Source organism: Rhinolophus sinicus, chromosome 18 (genome assembly GCF_057876585.1).
Source record: "Rhinolophus sinicus isolate RSI-liver-muscle chromosome 18, RSI-T2T, whole genome shotgun sequence".
Classification (NCBI taxonomy): Eukaryota; Metazoa; Chordata; class Mammalia; order Chiroptera; family Rhinolophidae; genus Rhinolophus; species Rhinolophus sinicus.
In genome coordinates this window covers 39,759,919-39,774,617 of record NC_142518.1, presented here as the reverse complement: position 1 = coordinate 39,774,617, position 14,699 = coordinate 39,759,919, and the positions used below count along the sequence as shown (strand labels likewise).

Here is a 14,699-nt window from a genome sequence, read left to right as displayed (position 1 = left end):
GGCCCAGTGGAAAATGAAAACGCAGGCCCCTTTGCTCAAAAATCAGTAAGAATTCCAAGAGAACAACAGTAGAGCATTGAGCCACACATGTGGAGCCCTTCTGAGTGGAGGGTCCTGTGGCAGTGTGTAGGTCTCACCCCCAGGAAACTGGCTCTGTCTGCACCCCTCCCCTAAAGACAGGCTTCAGGTGGGTCTTCTGCCTTGTTGCCTGGTGCTATCATCTCTGCCTCCCTGCCTGCTGGGTCCCTGCCTGGCCACAAGGACATTCTGAGATTCTGACAGAAATGGAGCCCCCTTGCCTTTAAGTTTCCAGGCACGTGGCCTGAGATGTGCGTGTGCCTGTGTGTGTGTGTGTGTCTGTGTTTATGTGTGTGTGTGTGGGTGGGCAGGGGACGGATGAATGATGCCTGGGACACCAGCCCTGGTGTGGTGAATGATACATGACGTTTCTGGTACCCTCACCCTGGCAACCTCCCAGGACCCTGTTGTGCGCACAGTAAAGAAAACATGCCTTTACATGGATGGATGTGAGGCTCTCACCGTAAGCCACAGGTGTGAGTTTGAGCACAGTGTGCAAAGGGCACTTGAGATATGGCAGCTCATCTGGAAAGGAGGAGAAAGCAGCCGTCAGAGACAGGGTGCTGGGGAGGTCACCAAGTCCCCAGGCCTGCAGGTTTAGAGCACTCTCCCCTGTCCACACCCCTTCCCCAGGGAGGGCCTCCCCAGGATCCCACTCCCCCGACCCTGCAGGGGGCAGTGCTGAGAGCAGGGTGGTCAGAGAGGAAGGGGGCAGAGAGGAGGCAGGAGGGCCCTAGGGAATGCAGACAGACTGTGGGTCCCCCAGGAGGGTCGGGCTGACCACCTTGGAGGTGGCCTAGCTCCTCACTCACAGTGCAACCATGACGCCAAGGCAGGCCTTCCTCCCGCCGCAGCCTCGGTCGGGCCTTCCACAGGCTCCCCCACCACACAGGCCCACGGTACACCTGAGCAAGTGTTTTCTGACACCCTGCTGAGCGCCAGGGCCCTTGGTTGAGGTGTGCACGCACCCGGGCAGCCCCCACAGCTTTCTCCCCACCCGGGCCTGCACCTTCTGACTCCTCTCAGTCTTGTTGATGGATGAGCGTTCCTCGATTCACTTGTTTCCAGTTATTGACTACTACGCATTACGTTTTCTGAATATTCACTTACCATGTTTTGTATGGGCCTAGGTTTTATTTACCAGACAGCCCTGAGGGGCGGGGATGATCAGGTACATTCCAGGGATGAGGAAAGTGAGGCTCTGAGAGGGAAGACACTCGCCCTAAGGCACACAGCTAGGAAGTGACAGCACTGGGCTTTGAACCCAGAACCCTCTGAGTTCGAATGTGTGCTCTGCCCACTGCAGTCTGCTGCCACCGCCTTCAAGGGGCTCGCAGGGTCCTGGGGGCAACACCCCCACTTCTCACCACTCTTTGATGACACCCACCCAGGCTGCCCTTACTGCTCCCAGAACCCCACCCCTCATCGCTTCCCACCCCTGAGGTTCATCCTGGGCTTTAAGGTGCCTGCCAGCGCCCTCCCATCCCCCTGAGACATCCGGTTTGGCGATTTCCTGTTTGCCCATCCCCTTCGTCCTTGTATCTTTGTCACCATCACAACCAACCAGGCCCCGGCCCGGCCCCAGCACTTTGGTGCACTATCTCCTTCCAACCTCACTGATACTCTGCAGGGGTTACTGTTCCTCATGGAACACACAACAGCTCAGACTCAGAGACGGGAAGCTACCTGCCTGAGGTCTCTGACCCAGCTCTGCCACCGCCTCCACAAATGATCTTGGCCCCACTTTTCCTCTCTCTGGCCCTCAGAGTTCCCATCTCTCAGGCACAGGATTGGACTAGGTTGTACTCTGAGGGTGCCCCAGCTCTGAGATCTGCATTCTTAGTCGCATCATCTCTCTGGGCCTCAGTTTCCTCACCTGAGTAATGGGGGTAGGAGCCTGTCCCCAGCCCTGCCTGCCATAGCTCCCAGCTGTGAGCAGCTGGTGTGGTCTGTGCACGAAAGCAGGTAGGAAGTAGGAAAAGCAGGGTGCAAACAGGACGTGCACGTGCTGCCCACACACTCCATGTGTGTCTGAGAGGGCAGGGCACCTGGAATGCATCTGGGATCGACATCCCTCCCTGACCCCCTGAGCCCCGTGACCTTGGGCCAGTCAGTTCACCTCTCAGAGCCTCCATTTCCTCACCTGCACAGTTGGGTCACAGTGCCCGCCTTACAGCACTGAGCAGCGGAGATGTGGACGGTGTCAGAAATCTAGCAACACAAGGACCCCCATTCCAACCCTTGTCACCTTTTTCCAGAGAGGCGATTGAGGACCCGGCAGAGGAAATGACTTGTCCAATGTCAAGTTCTCAAGTGCCCCAGGTTTCAATTCTGCATGACTCCATCTTACAAGTGCCGTTGATTGTGAAACTAGCAAGGTAGAAATGATACAAGTCTGCAGGACATTGCACACTTCAAATACAACTTTGCACTCACTGTCCTCACACACCCTCACAGTATTCCGGAGATGCCATCACTTCAGCATCTACGTCAGAAATGGACTCTCGCACTCGAAGGTGACACAACCGTCCCTTGCCAGGCCACCTGCCATACTATGTGGTTCAGCAAATGTAGGTAATTTTCTTTGAAATAGTTGACATATCCACAGGTTACAAAGTCTGAGAAACGAAGTGAGGTGTACACACTCAATGGCCACATAGAAGAAAATTAAAAACCCTGTAGGTGCTAAGACTTGATGAAGATGTGGAGCAAAGAACTCCCCTACACTGTCCATGGAAGTCTTAATTCGTACGAGGGCTTTGGGAAACATTCGGGATTAGAGCATGTTGATATTTCAGGCGGCCTTGAAGGAGGAGCTATCAGACACAAAGTCTAGGCAAAAGTGAATGTGCTGAAGGCAGACAGGGAAGAAGTGGGAAGATGTAACTCTACTACGAGTTACCCGTTGCTTTTAGCCACGAATGTGAGACAGGTGAGAGCCAGAGATTCATGTGCCTGATGGGATGACAGCAGCTTCACATTATGCTTTAGCCTGCTTCTGAAAGTAACTAGGCAAACGTGGGGTCCTGGCAATTGGAACGGGGACAAAGGGAGGAGCCCTAGGACCAGGTCACCCTCGCAAATATCCTCCTCTTGCTTCCTTCCCTCCATATGGAAAAAGGGCACAAGGCACAAGGTTGGGATGCAGCAGGAGCAAGGGCAAGGGCAAGAGCAAGCGTCATTGTAGAAGGACATTCCCCAGGAGATGGAGTCCAACCTCAGCCGTAGTTTCGAATTCTTGTCCTGAAACACACTTTGTTCATCTGCTTGGGGGTGGGGTGGGGAGGGCAGGAGAGGCTGGCTAGAACCCCCAGCTTGCTGCTCGTAAGTAAAATCCTTTAATGAATGATAAAGCCCCGAACGTGTTTTTTTGTTTTGTTTTTTTTTTTAATTTTATTAAATTTATTGGGGTGACAATTGTTAGTAAAATTACATAGATTTCAGGTGTACAATTCTGTATTACATCATCTATAAATCCCATTGTGTGTTCATCACCCAGAGTCAGTTCTCCTTCCATCACCATATATTCATTATAAGAGGTCTACGTTTTGGGTGTTGCTTAGCAAACTCAGTTCCTCCAAATGAAACTAATAGTCAAGGTTTATTTTTCTTTCTATATTGAATAAGTTGGACAGGTAACACTGTGTAAATCTAAGGTGTACAGCATGGTACTTTCATATGTTATATATTGTAATATTGTTGCCATTGTAATAATATTTATCACACTGCATACTTACAGTACGATGTTGTTGTCTACATTCAATATACTATACATTAGATCTCTACGGCTCCTTTAGTACTCATTACAAGTTTGTACCCTTAAACACCATCAACCTCATCCCCTGCCTGACCCCCCACCTTCATTCCCTGGTAACCCCCATTTTACGGTTTTTGTTTGTTGATCTTTTGGCGTGTTTTTTTTTTATTTTTTTATTTTATTTTATTTATTTATTTTTTTTGCTCACTTCTCCATTTATTAGAAGAACTACATTTGGAGAGGCACAAAGCACTTTAGTTTTACATGACTACAAAGTTATCACAAATCCGAAACTTTTTAGTCACAGATATTTCCCTTACTCCGCTTAAAGAAAAGCTTTCAAAACATCTGAGTTAGCTTGATACACAGAGACCCTGAATATACGGGAACTACATATTTTTAAATGCCTGTATTTCCCGCTTTAATAATGTCCTCTTTAAATAGAACCCAGCACAAAAGGGATTGAAATATGCAAGGTTATGATGCAAATGCTTTGGAGATAGTGAGATTAATCTGTACAACATGGGAAAAGATATAGTGTGCACAGAAGTTCTAGAAGGATGCACTGAGCCATCTGGGCTTCCATGTCTTGTGCCGTCCATTCTGGTGCTGTCTGACTAATTTTCTCCAAAAGGTTATTCACTTGGAAACAAAGCAATTGGATCTGTTTGCCCCATGTTGGCAGGGCTTCTCGTGTTTCAAAATGAACTATTCCCTCAATCTGATCAAAAAAATAAAAATAAATAAATCTAGTCTTAAGTCCTTGTGCTATCATTTGCGATGCTATCTTTTCTGCCTTAGCTGCAGGGATCTCTAAAAGAGCTCCAAGTTCTTCAAGGGTGATATTATTATACAACTTACTTGCAGACAACAAATTGTGTTCAATGACAGCTCTGTCCAAGATGCTAGAACCATCCGCTGTAGTTGCTTTTTGGTGGGCATCAGCATGGCAGCAAATTCTTGCAGTTGATTTCCTCTGATGAGCCTATCCAGGTACATGTTCTCTAGGATCCCATAAGCAGCAAGTTGCTGGCACCTTTGTTCCTTAGAAGGAATAGCTAGCATTTGAGAACGCTGCTGTCCTGCTGATGCTAAGGTGGTACAGTGCAAAGCATGTTTTAAGGCCTCTAGTCTTTCTCTTTCGTGCACTATTGTCTTGTAAGAGAGCTCATTGTACTTTTGTGCAGCTTCGATGAATTTTCTTCTATAATCAAGAACACGTGCACAGCATACCTTATAATGTATCTGTAACTGTTCATCGGTTGGTTCATTCTGAAGCAATGATGCTCAATGTATGTAAGCCTCTGCCTGGACGGGATCATCATCCTCTAGATGTAGCCGAGCAGTCTTCGGATGAGTCTCCAGTGTATAATCTACCTTGTACTGTTTTTGTCCTTTTTCCAAAGGAACTACCACCAACACTTGGGCTGCATTTCACCAACCTTCTTCTTTCTCGTATATGGATCAAGATGCTGTCTTATGGAAGCAACCTGCTCCTCAAATGAAATGACTCTAGGCTGGATCTTTTCCAAGGTAAAATGATAGATTTCTTTGGCTGTGCTATCAGGCAGGTTAGGGAGATGTGTGCAGAAATCAGTCAGCAACTGTCGAGAGATCATGAGGCTGACATTCTCATTTACCATTGTTTCCGCAAAAGCTTTCAACGCTTCTAGTTGTTCTGCCCCAGATAACGGAACGGCTTTTCCCAGGATCTGAAGATACTTGCCCGCCAGATCTTTATGAGAACCGCTCGAATTCATGAGCTGGGCCAAATACTGTCGCACGGCTGCCGCCATCTTTCTTCCAGCTCCTACTGTTTGTTTCTTCTTTACACGGTTGAGATTTTCAGATTCCACATGTAATTGATATCATATAGTACTCGTCTTTCTTTGACTTGTCTAGTTTAGCATGATGTGCTCAAGGTTCACCCATGTTGCCACAAATGGCAGGATATCATCCTTTCTCTTGGCTGAATAATATTCCATTCTGTATATATACCACACCTTTTTTATCCTTTCATCCATTGATGGGCATTTGGGTGCTTTCCGTATCTTGGTTTCTGTGAATAATGCTGTGATAAGCATTAAAGTGCATATATCTAGTCAAACTCCTGTTTTCATTCCTGAGGGTATACATCCAGCAGTGGAATAGCTGGATCATAAGATAGATCTATTTTTAATTTTTTGAGGAACCTCCATATTGTTTCCTGCAGTGGTTGGAGAAAAAGATGCAGAAAAATGAAATTGGATGCCTATCTCACACCACTCACAAAAATTAACTCAACATGGATCAAAGACGTAAACATAAGAGCTGATACCACACAACTCCTAGAAGAAAATGTAGGCAAGAAGCTCAATGATATTGGTCTGGCAATGACCTTTTTTGGACACGATGCCAAAAGCGCAAACATAAAAAGCAAAAATCAACAAATGGGACTACACACATCAAACTCAAAAGCTCTGCAGATCAAAACAAACAATTAACACAATGAAAAGACAGCCCACGGAACGGGAGAACATTTTTGCAAACCATACACTTGATAAGGGATTGATATCCAAAATATGTAGGAAAAAAAACACAAAAAAACTTACACAACTGAATAAAAATAATAATAATAAATAAACAATGTGATTAAAAATGGGCAGAAGAACTAAATAGACAGTTCTCCAAAGAAGACATCAAATTGGTCAACAGGCACATGGGAAGATGCTCAACATCACTAATCATCAGGGAAAGGCAAATGACATCCACAATGAGATATCACCTCACACCGGTCAGGGTTTCTCTTTACCAGCTTTAATTTACAAGTAAAAAAATGTGACCATTTTTAAGTGTACAGTTCCATGGACTTTGACAAATGCTACAATCGATGTAACTGCCACCCAAATCAAGAAAGAGAACATTTTCAAAACCTAATAAAGTTCCCTTGCGGCCCTTCCCAGTGAATGACTACTATCGACATCCAGGCTTATGCAATCACTGATCTTTTTTCTATATCGCTGTAGATTAGAATTCTCTCTCCTAGGGCCTGTTGTAAAACATAAACATGCACTATGTAATCTTTGCTGTCTGTCCTCCTTTTTCGCTGCTTGAATGCTCAGGAAATTCTTCCACATTGTGGCATGAATCCGTAGGTTATGTTAAAATTGTTCCTATTCACGGACCACCTGATTGATTCCCTTGAAATCACACAGGTGTGTGTGTGTGTGTGTGTGTGTGTGTGTGTGTGTGTGTGTGTGTATGTCATATATACATGTATATATTTAAATATGCATATATACATATATCCTATTTCTATTTCTATATACTGACAAAGAATTGGGAAATGAAATTTAAGAGAATACTACTACTTACTTACTACTCAAAAAGAAGGGCAAGTCTTAGTTCTGAATCTAACAAATGATGCACCGTATTTGTATGCTGAAAACAGCAAAACAGCGAAGAAAGAAATAAGAGAAGACTCAAATAAATGGAGGAACACACTAAATGGTCATGGGTTGCAATACTTGACATAGTGACAATGTCAATATTCCTGAAATTTATCTATAGATTTAATGCAATTCCAATAAAACTCTCAGCAGGATGTTTTGTAGATAGACAAGTGGATTCTAAAGCTTTTATGGAAAGTGAAAGAAACCAGAAGAGCCAAATCAATTGTGAAAAGAAGAACAAAGTTGGAGGAATCACATCACCTCATTTAAAACTTATAAAGTTACAGTAAACAAAAGTCAGCTTGACAATGGTGAAGGGGTAGACAAAGAAATAAATGGACCAGAGGAGAGAATCCAGAACTAGTCGCACAAAACATGACCAATTCTTTTCGGATGAGGCACCAAAACAATGCAATGAAGAGAGGACTGTCTTGTCAACAAATGTGTGGAAACAACCAGATGTCCATCTAAAAGTAAAGGGACCTCACATCTCATACTAAAACCGCTAAAAATAAATCTTAGACATAAATCAAGAACATAAAACTATAAAACGTTTAGAAGGAAACAACAGAAAAACTTCGACCCGGAGTTTGGCAAAGATGTTTTAGGCATGACGCCAAAAAACCCTTTTTCCTCTGTGAATGATACTGTTAACGATGTGAAAATACAAATCCCAAGCTGGGAGAATATATTTGCAAATTACATATCCAACGAAGTCCTTGTAACCAGAATATGTAAAGAACTGTTGAAACTCAACATTAAGAAAAGAATGGACAAAATATTTGAACAGATACTTCAACGCAAAGGAGATGAGTTATAGATATAGATATAAATATAGATGATCTAAATATAGATATAAGTATAGATGTATAGAGAGAACCAAATATAAAGAAAAATTAAGGTGAGATACCAGTATTACTGTATTAAAATTGTTAAATGTGAGAGAGGAGAGAGAGAGAGAGAGAGAGAGAGAGAGAGAGAGAGAGAGAGAGAGAGAGAGAGAAGAAGAGAAAGAAAGAAAGAAAGAAAGAAAGAAAGAAAGAAAGAAAGAAAGAAAGAAAGAAAGAAAGAAAGAAAAAGAAAGAAAGAAAGAGGAAGAAAGAAAACCAAGCAGATAAACAAAAACCCATCTGACAATAACAAATGATGTTTAGGATGGGCAGCACCTGGATTTATCACATGTTGCTGGAGGAAATATAAAGTGTACAGCCTCTCTGGAAAACAGTTTTGTTGCTTCCTATGAAATTAAACATACACTTAGACATATGAGCCAGCAGGCTCACCCCGAAGGATTTCCCCTAGAGGAGTTTTAACTTGAGTTCACACAAAATCCTGTACACGATGTTTAGAGCAGCTCTGTTCATAATTAACCCAAACTTGAAACAATCCACATGCCCTTCAACAAAGTGTATTATTTCTACACAGTTGAATACTATTCAGTGGCAGAAAGGAATGAACTATTGATACAATCAACTATTTGGATGAAACTCCCAATCATCATGCGTAGTGTTAGAAGCCCGTCTCAGAACGTTGCATTTTAAAGGGTTCCATTTATATGACCTTCTTGTAAAGATAAAACAATCCTGACTGAGAGCAGGTCTGTGGTGCCATGTTTAGGTGTGGAGTGAGTGTGACTACAAAAGGACTTCATGGGAGTATGGAAATGTTCTCAATACCGATTGTGGTGACCGTTACAAGCATCTATATACATGTGTTAAAATTCCTGCAACTGGATGTCCAAAAGAAGTCTATGTCACTGAATGTTAATTTAAATACAAAGTTAAAGAAATAATGGTGAAATAGTTTTTTTCCAATCAAACAAAAATGAATATTAGAACTGTACACCAGTGGCCTGAACTATAGAAAAACATTGACTGATGAAGGGAAACCATGACAAATATAAACCCAGATCAACACAAAGGAATGAGCAGCTATAGACATGGTAAATACGTGAAAAAAATATTTTAACAATGACTGTCCTTAAATGGTAACTGAATGTTTTCAAAACCAATAAAAATGCATCATGGGGGATATCATATACGAGGTCAGACAATTAAATTCGTGAACACATCCTAGAAAAAGTGCTAAATACCTCATTGCTGAACATCACTACGGTCACCTTTAAAACACTCCCCTTGGGAAGCTATGCACCGAGGCCAGTGCCTAGTCCACCCTTCAAAGCAGTTTTGGAACTCTTTTTCTGGAATGGCCATCAGAGCTGTCATCGTATTACCCTTGATATCCTGAATATCATCAAAACGTCTTCCTCCTTTAGATATCAAAAAGGTTAGCAATAGCGTTGCAACAAGTTCACGAACTTAATTGTCAGACCTCGTGTGGGTTTGTGTGTGTGTGTGTATACATATACATGTATATATATGCATCTATACATATATATGTGTATATATATACATACATGTATATATATGTATATATATGCATATATACATATATATATATATAATGCATGGAAACAGAAGCTAACGGACGGGAATAGAGAAATAAAGGCATACTTTTAAGGTTTTTGCCTTGCACATGCAGTGAAGTTATTTGTCAGTGAAATATCTAAATGAAATATGTACAGTGTAATCTTACAGGGACAATTGAAATATAAAACAAAGAAACAGGTAAAATCCAATTCACAGATTGAAAATGGAATACTGAAAAATAGCTCAGTAATGCACAGGATGACACAGGAATTAGGTGAAAGAATGAGAAGACAAATGAAGGAAAGTAGGAACGAAGGAGGGAAGGAAGGACGCAAGGAAGCAATCTACACAAAATAAGGCGGTGGATTTAAAGCCAGTCATATTTATACTTAAACTAAATGTAAACATTCTAAACTCTCAAACAAAAGGCAGCGATTTCGAGGCAGGATAGCTGCAAGATACTACAATATGCTGTTGAATGGAAACTCACTTTAATATAGACACAGAGACAGGTTCAGTGTGGAAGGGCTGAAAAAGATACACCATGTGAAAATGAATTGTAGGAAAAATGAAAAGGTATAAAAACGGATAAGGTACTTTCAGGACCAGGAGCATTATTAGTGAGAAACAGGGACAGTTAGTGATAATGAAAGTGACACTTAATCAAGAAAGCATAACAATCCTCAGTGCACTGGATCAAAGAGCTTTAAATTACATAAAGTGAAAACTGACATAACTTAAAAGAGATAGGGCACATAAATCTATTTAACAGTTGGAAATTTCAAAAATTATCTCTGAGATTTTGATATAGCAAATAGATAGAAGGTCAATGAAGATGAAGAAGACTTTAACAACAGCATCAACTAATTTGGCCTAACGATAGTACATTCCACCCAATAGCAGTAGAATCCACATTCACACGATATAAATGAATGGAGAGGTAGATGACGTGTACGCATGTTAAGACTCAATATTGCCAAGATGTAAATTCTTCCCCTATTGATCTTTTGAGTCGCGGAAATTCAAAAGACTAGAAAGCAACAAGGTGATTCTACAACTTTTACTGCCATACCAAAGATTGGAATAGCCAGCAAAATTCAGAACAAGAAATACATGTTTGAAATTCTCACCCTGCCCAACTTCGTAAGTTACTATAAAGCTACAGTCATCAAGACAGTGTGGTAGTAGTATAAGTATAGACATATAAATATATGGAAAACAAATAGGAAGTCCAGAAATAGACATACACATGTAGGGGCGATTGGTGTTTGACAGCGGTGCTAATGGAATCCAATGGGGGGAAACATGCTTTCTACAAATATTGGACAAGCGTTGAATATGCAGATGAAAACAAATGCAACTTTCACATTACTTCAAATCACATACAAACATAGTCTAACATGGATAATAAGCATACATGATTTAACACAAGAAATAAACCAAATGTCCACACCAAACTTGAACACGAATGATGGTAGCGGCTTTATTCATAATGTCCCCAAACTGAAAACATCCCAGATGTCCATCGATTGGTGAATGGATTATCCAATTGTCACATATCCATACAAAGATCAAAAGGAACAAACTACCGGCATTCACAATGCATGGGATTATCTAAAGCATTAAGTGGAAGACCAGAAACAGATTACTTCATACTGCCTGATTCATTTCACATGGAATTCTTGAGAAGTCAAAACTGAAATGAGAGAAGGAAGGTTTGTGGTTGCCCACGGCTGGAGGTGACTGAGGAGAACGACCGCAAAGGCACATGAGGGAGTTTTGTGGGACACTGGAAATGTTCTCTCCCTTGATATTGGTGGTGGTTACACAGATGTTTCAACTTGTCAGAACTCATCAAACTGGACACTTAAATGGGTATAAAATATAAATTATGCCCCAACAAAACCAAGAAAGAAACGGGACAGATGTTTTACATATAGAAAAACAAAGTATCTGAAAGCAAGAACCGAAGGGGTACATTTTCAACAGGTAAGACAATGGTGAAGAGAGAATGAGTGTACTCGATGATGGGTCAGGTAAAAATATCTAGCATAAAATGTACAGGGACAAAAGGATGAAAAATGCAGAATGGGTTAGGGAGGGATATATTGGATGCAGAGGCCTAACGTATTTTAGTTGGAGTTCCATGAAGAGATGACAAAGAGAAAAGTGCCTAGGTGATATTGGAACAGAGAGGGGCCTGGGTGTTTCCAAAGCTGCTGAATAACACCTCGCCTTACACTCAAGAAACACTGAGAATCCCGAGCAGGATAATTCTGAAGTAAATCTCTCTTAAACTTCTATAGCCGAACCTCTGAAGAGCAAACAAAGAGAACATCATCAAAGCAACTGGGGAAAACTCGAGCCATAGTCTTGAAAACAGGATGATGAGACTGACAGTTGACTTTCAACGTAAACAAGGGAGGCAGAAGTCTGTAGAATGATATCTTCAAAGTGATGAAAGACTATAATAACCAACTGAGAGCCCTATAACCAGGAAAAACGGCCTTTAAGATGAAGGTGAAATAAAGGCATTTTCAGACAAAAAAGTGAATGTTTCATATTCTTACCATACGATCCAGCAATCATGCATGCTCCTTGCCTAAATCATTTACCTAAATGAATTGAAAACTTTTGTCTGCACAAAAACCGGAGTTTATAACAGCTTTATTCATAATTGCCAAAACTTGGAAGCAGTTGTTCAGCATGGTGACTACACTTAATAATAATGTATTGCATACCTAAAATTTGCTGAAAGAGTAGACCTCAACTGTACTCCTCTCTCTCTCTCTCTCTCTCTCTCTCTCTCTCTCTCTCTCACACACACACACACACACACAGAAGAGTATCTATGTGACATGATGGATATGTTAATTATCTTGATCATGGCAGTCATTTCATCATGAATACATATATCAAAACATCACGTTGTAGAACCTAAATGTATACATTTTTTTTGTCAATCGTACCTCAATAAACCCGAAACAAAAAAAAAATGATCTGCAGTACGTGAGTGGGGGAAACCGTGGTACACGCATACAATGCAATATTTTCAACACTAAAGAGAAATGAGCTATCAAGCCACAAGAGACATTTGAAAAACTCAAAGTACGTTGATACATGAAAAGCGACTACATGAAAAGGTTACCTAGTGTATAATTCCAACAGTGTGATTTTGGAAAAGGCAGAACTATGGAGACAGTTGAAAGATCAATGGTTGCCAGGATTTGTGGGCATCGAAGGAAGGAAGACGAGGTGGAGCAAAAGGGAGTTTTAGGACAGTGAATGTATTCTCTATGTTGCAATAATGATGGACACATGTCATTATACTTTTCAAAAGTACAATGCAAAGAGTGGACCCGAATGCAAAACTATGGACTTCAGTCAATAGGCATGTATCAATATTGATTCATCAATTGTAAGAGATGGACCACAATAATACAAGATGTAAATGATACGGGAAACCTAGAGCGGGGTACAGGTGGCGAGGTGAACGAGTATGTGGGAACTCTCTGTATTTTCCAATCAATTTTACTGTAAGCATAAAACTGCTCTAAAAAAATCTATTAATTTAAATTAGAAAAAAAATATTTCACAAGCACATCCACACTAAAGGAAATACTTACGTGTGTTCTTTTAAGAGAAAGAGTAAGATCCCTGATGAAACTCAAAGATATGGAAGTAATGAAGAGTGACCTATCACATAAATATGTGGGTATATTGAAATGATATTGGTGTTATAAAGTAATACTAAAAATAATGTCTTTTTTCTTTTTTTTTTTTTTTTTACAATTTCTTGGGGTGACAATTGTTAGTAAAATTACATAGATTTCAGGTATACAATTCTGTATTACATCACCTATAAATCCCATTGTGTGTTCAACACCCCGAGTCAGTTCTCCTTCCATCACCATATATTTGATCCCCCTTACCCTCATCTCCCCCCCCCCCCACCTCCTTACCCTCTGGTAACCACTAAACTATTGTCTGTGTCTATGAGTTTCTTTTTTCTCATTTGTTTGTCTTGTTCTCTTCTTTTTGGTTTATATAACACATATCAGTGAAGTCATATGGTTCTCTGCTTTTTCTGTCTGACTTATTTCTCTTAGCATCATACTCTCAAGATCCATCCATGTTGTCACAAATGTTCCTATATCATCTTTTCTTACCACCGAATAGTATTCCATTGTGTATACATACCACAACTTCTTTATCTATTCATCTATCGAAGGACATTTTGGTTGATTCCATGTCTTGGCCACCGTAAACAAAGCTGCAATGAACATTGGAGCACATGTGTCTTTATGTATAAATACTTTCAGATTTTTTTGGTAGATACCCAGGAGAACGATTCCTGGGTCATATGGTAATTCTATTGGTAATTTTTTGAGGAACCTCCACACTGCCTTCCATAACGGCTGCACCAGTCTGCATTCCCACCAACAGTGTATGAGGTTTCCTTTTTCTCCACAGCCTCTCCAACACCTGTTACTATTTGTCTTGTTGATGATAGCCATTCTGACTGGGGTGAGGTGATAACTCATTGTGGTTTTGATTTGCATTTCTCTGATGATTAGTGATGTTGAGCATTTTTTCGTATGTCTATTTGCCATTTGTATGTCCTCTTTGGAGAAATGTCTCTTCAGGTCTTCTGCCCATATTTCAGTGGGGTTGTTTGTTTTTTTGTTGTTGAGTTACATGTGTTCCTTGCATATTTTGAATATTAGCCCCTTGTCGGAGACACTGTTTGCAAAAATCTTCTCCCATTCAGTTCGTTGCCTCTTTATTTTAACGATGGTTTCTTTTGCTGTGCAGCAGCTTTTAAGTTTCATATAGTCCCATTCGTTTATTTTAGCTTTTACTTCCATTGCCTTTGGAGTCAAATTCATGAAACGCTCTTTGAACCCAAGGTCCATAAGTTTAGTACCTATGTTTTCTCCTATGCAGTTATTGTGTCAGGTGTTATACTTAAGTCTTTGATCCATTTTGAATTAATGTTGGTAC

At 41.1% G+C, this 14,699-nt stretch overlaps 2 long non-coding RNA genes and 1 pseudogene across 2 annotated transcripts in view; 2 read left to right on the top strand and 1 right to left on the bottom strand.

Annotated features, from left to right (window-relative positions):
- Positions 1-14,699, top strand: part of LOC141569613 (uncharacterized) — a 99,348-nt gene that overhangs the window by 21,141 nt on the left and 63,508 nt on the right. The gene's annotated exons all lie outside the window — the stretch shown is intronic.
- On the bottom strand, positions 4,332-5,631 carry LOC141569664 (COP9 signalosome complex subunit 4-like; annotated as a pseudogene).
- On the top strand, positions 5,241-5,936 carry LOC141569665 (uncharacterized). The gene is made up of 2 exons (XR_012493400.2): positions 5,241-5,368; positions 5,493-5,936. It is a non-coding gene; the product is annotated as an uncharacterized LOC141569665 (long non-coding RNA).